The sequence below is a fragment of the Corylus avellana genome, chromosome ca11 (genome assembly GCF_901000735.1).
Source record: "Corylus avellana chromosome ca11, CavTom2PMs-1.0".
Taxonomy (NCBI): domain Eukaryota; kingdom Viridiplantae; phylum Streptophyta; class Magnoliopsida; order Fagales; family Betulaceae; genus Corylus; species Corylus avellana.
Window position 1 is genome coordinate 3748445 of NC_081551.1, and position 6572 is coordinate 3755016.

Sequence of the window (6572 nt, forward strand, 5' to 3'; positions counted from 1 at the left end):
TTCCCAGCTCATGTAAACGATATTTTGTAATGTTCATAGTAAAACACTAATCCTACATAACTTTTGACTGCCTATCTTTACTTGATACTTAGTATTAATGCGATGATCTCTGATAATTATTCCTTATTTGTTGTGATTTTCTTTTAAGTTCGCGTTTCCCCTATTCACCTTAATCGGGGGCGTGACAATTGCCTTTGTCCTTGACCAACCTGACTAGAATTAAAGAGTTGGGTTTATCTGGTAATTCTCTCTCTGATGTGATCTCACCGTATTTTCTCTCAAATTGGACTGAGTTAATCTCTTTGCAACTTCTGGAGAATCGTTTCACTCGAAGAATTCCACCCGAAATAGGCTTATTGACAAAGCTCCAATTACTTTTTTTGTTTAATAATAACATTTCTTGTTGTGAGTGCACTTGTGAGTGTTGTATCCCACATTGAAAAAATATAAAAGAAAAGATTACTTAATATACCTAAGTATACCTTAGCCTATTAACTTAGGCTTTTTAGCTAGAGTTGTGTTCAATTAATTATATTAATGTACTATTGATAAAAACTCTATAACCACTTTATCTCCCAACATTTCTAGCTCAATTCCCTCCGAGGCTAGGAGCTTGAAAGATTTGGTGTCATTAGACGTTTCACAAAACCAACTTTCTGGTCCGATTCCTCAAACAGTCTTTAGCCTTACAAACCTTCAAGTCTTACAAGTGTCTAAAAATCAATTTTCTGGCTCAATTCCATCCTAGATTGGGAACTTGAAAGATTTGATGGAATTAGACCTTTAGAAATTCACCTCTCTGGTCCGATTCCTTAGACGTTTGGAACCTCACAAACCTTCAAGTCTTAAAACTTTACTCCAACAATCTCACCGGCACAATCCCACCGGAGAATGGAAATATGGCATCTTTGCAAATTCTTGATCTCAACACTAACCAACTTGAAGGAGAGTTGCCGGACGCCATTTCTCGGCTTGGTAATTTAACGGCAATCTTTCTTTCCTCCAATAAATTCTTTGGCACTATTCCGAGTGACTTTGGGAAGTATAGTCCTCTAATCAATGTTAGCTTTTCCAACAATAGCTTCTTTGGAGAATTGCCACTTGAATTGTTAGCAGCTTTGCTCTTGAATATAGTGAATGGTAACAACTTTACAGGGCCATTGCTAGAGTGCTTGAGAAATTGCAAGCAACTGCATAAAGTGGGGTTTGATGGGAACCGATACAATGGAAGCATTACGAATGCATTTGGAGTTCATCCAAATCTTGGTTTCATTTCTCTTAGTGACAATCAATATGTTGGTGAAATCTTAGCAGAATGGAGAGAATGTGAATCTCTCACCAATTTGCATATGGACAGAAACCAGATTTCTGGAAAAATCCTAGTCGAGCTTGGAAAGTTGACATAACTGCAAGGTTTAAATTTGGGCTCCAACGAATTGTCTGGGGAAATTCCAACTGTACTTGGAAATCTAAGCTGACTATACAAGCTCAATCTGAGCAGGAACCAGTTGACAGGAGAGATTCCTCGGAGTCTGGACAGTTTGAGTGAGCTTGGCGATCTTGATTCGTCTAGAAACAATTTGACTGGAACATACCAAAAGCACTTGGGAATTGTCATAAATTATTGAGCTTGGACTTGAGCAACAACAACCTGTTAGGTGAAATACCATCCGAGCTTGGTTATTTAACTGAATTGCAGTTACAGTGGAACTCAACAGCAATAGACTCTCAGGAAATATTCCTAAAAACCTTGGAAAGCTTTCAAAATTGGAGAGTGTTAATGTGTCGCATAACCAACTTTCTGGGGAAATCCCATCATCATTTTCCCGCATGGTTAGTCTATGCAACTGATTATGTTGGAAACTCCGGTTTGTGTGGAGATGCAGAAGGACTAACTCCTTGTTACACACATTCCAGAATGAAAGGGCATTCTAATACGACTCTATTAGCTGTCCTCATTCCTATCTGCGGCCTATTAGTATTGCTTGCAACCATTGTTGCTGGACTCCTAATATGTTACCGGAAGACCAAACTCCTGGTTGAAGAAAACAAAACAATTTTAGAGTGTGAACAGAATGTTGAGTCACTGATATGGGGAAGAGAAGTTAAATTCACATTCAGGGATATCGTGAAGGCCACATAAAACTTTCATGAGAATTATTGTATTGGAAAAGGAGGATTTTGAAGCGTTTACAAAGCTGCATTGAAAACCGGTCAGATTGTTGCAGTTAAAAGATTTAACATGTCATACTCAAGTGATATCTCAGCAGCCAATCGCAAGAATTTTGAAAATGAGATTCGGATGTTGACAAAAGTCAGGCTCCGCAATATCATTAAGCTTTGTGGGTTCTGTGCCATTAGGGGATGCATGCACTAGGTTTATGAATATGTGGAGAAAGGTAGTTTGGGAAACGTATTGTATGGGCTGGGAGGGAAAGCAGAACTGGACCAGGGATGAAGGATGAAAATCGTGCAAGGCGTGGCTCATGCAATTGCACACTTGCACCATGATTACACTCCTCCAATTTTGCATCGAGACAAAACTGTAAACAACATATTGCTGGAGTCAGATTTTGAACCGCGGCTGTCAGATTTTGGCATTGCAAGATTGTTGAGTTCAAATACAACTAATTGGACAACAATTGCTGGGTCTTATGGCTACATGGCTCCAGGTAAGCTAACAATCTAGTTTCAAGATTTTTGTTTTAAGATAGTCTATAATAATTATGAAAATAGTTTTTAAAAGAAAAGGTAGCTGTTTGAGTAATGGAGTAGGATCGGGTCCCCTGAAATTATTTCTTGAATTCCTTAGAATCCAGAAAAGAAATTTCAAGGGATCCTCATTTAGTGGAGTATGAGAAACCCTTCACAGAATTGCTTGAATTCTTCTATGATCATTTTCAACACATTTGATGAGTTTGAATACGAAGTACTAGAAGCAATTTCTGCATTATGCCCTCGCATTTACATTATAGGTCCACTTCCCTTACTAGGTTGGTATGTGCCTGATAGCCAACTCAAGTCCTTAAGTTCAAGCTTATGGAAAGAAGACTAAATGTCTCCAATGGCTTGATAATAGGGAACCCAAATCTGTTGTGTACGTAAACTATGGTAGCATTACCATAATGACTGAACAACATTTGAAAGAGTTCGCATGGGGGCTTGCGAATTGTAAGCACCAATTTTTGTGAATAGTTAGACCGGACGTGGTATTGGGAGATTAAGCAAATTTGCCTGAAGATTTTTTAGAAGAGACAAAGGATAGGGGATTGCAAGTGAGTTGGTGCCCACAAGAACAAGTGCTAGCACACCCATCAATAGGGTTTTCATAATACATTGTGGATGAAATTCTACATTGGAAAGCATATGTTTTGGCGTGCCTGTTATTTGGCATATTTGCTGAGCAACAAATGAATTGTCGGTATGCTTGTACCACCTGGGGAATTGGCGTGGAGGTCAACCATAAGGTAAAATATGATGAGAATATTGAAGCACTTATTAAAGAAGTAATGGAAGGAGATAAGGGGAAGGCAAAGAAGTAGAAGGCACTAGAATGGAAAAAGGAAGCAGTGGAAACTACTGATATTGGAAGTTCATCATACAAGAGTTTTGAAATGTTAATTAAGGAGACTCTCTGTGGTCCATATAGCAACTAAACAGTATAATTATTTTAAGCGCTATGTAGCTACCATGGTTTCAACTCTATCTTTCATATGTTCTATCTTTCATGCATAATTAGTGGTTATTATTTTTAAAATTTAATTCTTATTCATTCTAAGATGATCATCAAATTATATTTCTTTCAAGTAATTATTCGATTGTTTTCAGTAATATTAGTAGCCTGATGTATCATATTGGAAAAGATGCCCAACATCAGTACAATATTTCATGGATTTTCCTACCAATGATCCTATATTTCATATATTTTTTCTCAATACAAACTGGAAATTGATTCATACGACTTTTGTTTCTTTTTCCTCCTAATCTTTGGTTTTTTCTTTTCCCCCGAGGTTAACCTTTTGTTTTGTTTTTTTTGTTTTTTAGTTTTTCTTAGCCAACTTACTCTTATGCCTATGAAAGGCACGTATAAATTGATAAAATAAGCATCTATTTAGCAATATATGGCACTTTCAATATCACTTTCTAGTCCAAGTTTTAATGCAATGACACCAAATTGACATCCAACGACCAATTTTTCGATGTAGTTAGTGTTGAGAAATAACCTCACATTGCCTGTGGACAAGATCTTGGGCTTGTTTATAAAAAATTGGCAACCCTCTCTTATTGAATCAGTTTGATGAGATGAGTTAGGCCCACGAATTTCTTCATAGTATCAGATCCCACCACAAGACAAATGAACGCCCACACTACTTACCCCGTGACAGGGACCAAGAAAAATATGAGCCTGCACATGAGGGAGAGTATTGAGAAATAGTCTCATATGTCATGTGGACAAGATCTTAGGCATGTTTATAAGGAATGGGCAACCCTCTCTTATTGAATCGGTTTTACGAGAGAACAGTGGCCCATCTAAGTCTCAGAGACGTCTCGGGCTAGGTCCGTATATTTGAGAATAAGAAACTCAAACTCGAAAATGGTTTATGGTGTTAAAAAATGAAAACTATTTTACGAAAATTAAATAAATTTTTTAGATCAAACGAATATTTTTTATATTGACTATTACTCTCCATCGCACCAAACACCCAAAATTATTAAAAAATAAATAAAAATTTTCTAAAAATCATTTTATGTCAAAATATAAGTATTCAATAGTCTATTCCAAGAAAAAAGTTGCAAGTGGTCTATTCTTCCATGTCCTTTGCACATTCAACAATTAGAGTTCAGGGTTGTTTGTTAACAACTTTCTCTCCCTTCCCATCCCCTAAATACTATTCACTTTTTTTTTGTTAACAAGATCTATATCAAAACATTTTCACTTTTTATATAACATGATTCACTTTTTATATCATATCATTTATTTTTTACTACTATTCAAATAAAAAAAATATTACAAAATAAAATTTTTTCACTTTTCAATACCATTTTTTTACTTTTCTATACTAATTATTACTCTTTTTATTTTTTTTATTTTTTTATTTTTTTTCACAAATTGATAACAAACAACTCCTAGGCTTCATTTGGCAAAAGCCTTTGAGACTTGATACTATTATCTAACTTTTTCATTTTCTCAACATTCTTATTTTTTACATTATACCAATCACTTTTTATTACTGTTAAAATTTTTTTAAAAAAAAAAATCATTACAAAACAAAAAATTTTTACCAAAAAAAAAAAAATCTTATATATATATATATATTTTTACGTCCAAAAAATATATTTCCACTAAAACCTCTAAAGCCTTTAACAAACGGAAAGCGAACCAATTATATACACACATTTCATTCCCTTGTTTGACGAGTTGTGTTGGTATGGGAATAGAATAAACGTGAATGGCATTGGTCTCCTTAAGTTATCACTCATTTCTTGAAATTATCTTTTACTGCAATAATCGTATTGGACATGACTTTTACGAAAGAAGTCCTCCACTTCCCCTGTGGAAATTAATGGTCATCCAGTTTTCCTTCATTAATTGATAGACAAAAGAGAAGTCCTCCACTACCCCTGTGAAAAGGATATGCAGGAAAGAAGTCCTCCACTTACCAAAAATAAAAATAAAAAATAAAAAAAAATCTCCCCTATCATTGTTTATTACAAAGTTAATCAAATGCGAGAGTAAAGTTCACGTATCTCCATTAAATACTATCTAATTAATAATATATCTTTAAATTTTTAATTGTGATAATATTTTTTAAACTATTAAAATATTATCAATGTTCCCCTAACGCTAATAAAAAGACAAAAATACTCCTATAAATTCAAAAAATAAATTTTTAAAAACGAAAATTTTAATTTAACAAGAAAGATTTTTTTAAAAAAATAATAATAATAATAAACGAAAAAATTTTTAATTTGTTTTAAAAAATGATTTTTTCTTTAAAATAAATTAAAAAAAAAAAATTGTTCTAGAAACAAAAATTTTAATTTTCTAAAACGAAAATTGTTAATTTTTTTTAAACAGAAAATTTTATTTTAAAAAATAAAAATAAAATAAAAATAAAAATAAAAAAATTTATAACCAAAAAAAAAAACATTAATTTTTTAATTTTTTTCTTATACAATGGATTTTTTTATTATTATTTATTTTAAATTTGCCATCCTTTGGAATATGTTTTTTACTTTTTTAAGTTTTATAGCTTAAAAGGAATTATGGTAGCCCTTAGATCGCATGAAGGCCTTAAAACCCTGTTAGAGAGCTTTTGGCCGAAATGCCTACTCTCTGACCAGACGTACGCTCTCAAACGCGAACGTACGGTCAGAAGGGCAGAACTCTGCCTTAGCTCGTTTTGTGCAACCTAGGACCCAGTAATCCCTTACATCAAGTTAACCTAGCATTTTACTCTTAAGAGTCCTCTAGCATTATGTATAACGGTGCTTTATGTTCCGTTATAACAGGATTTAGCAATGTCGGAGGATTCAAGCGAGCGTACGATATAAGTAAATACTCACGAACT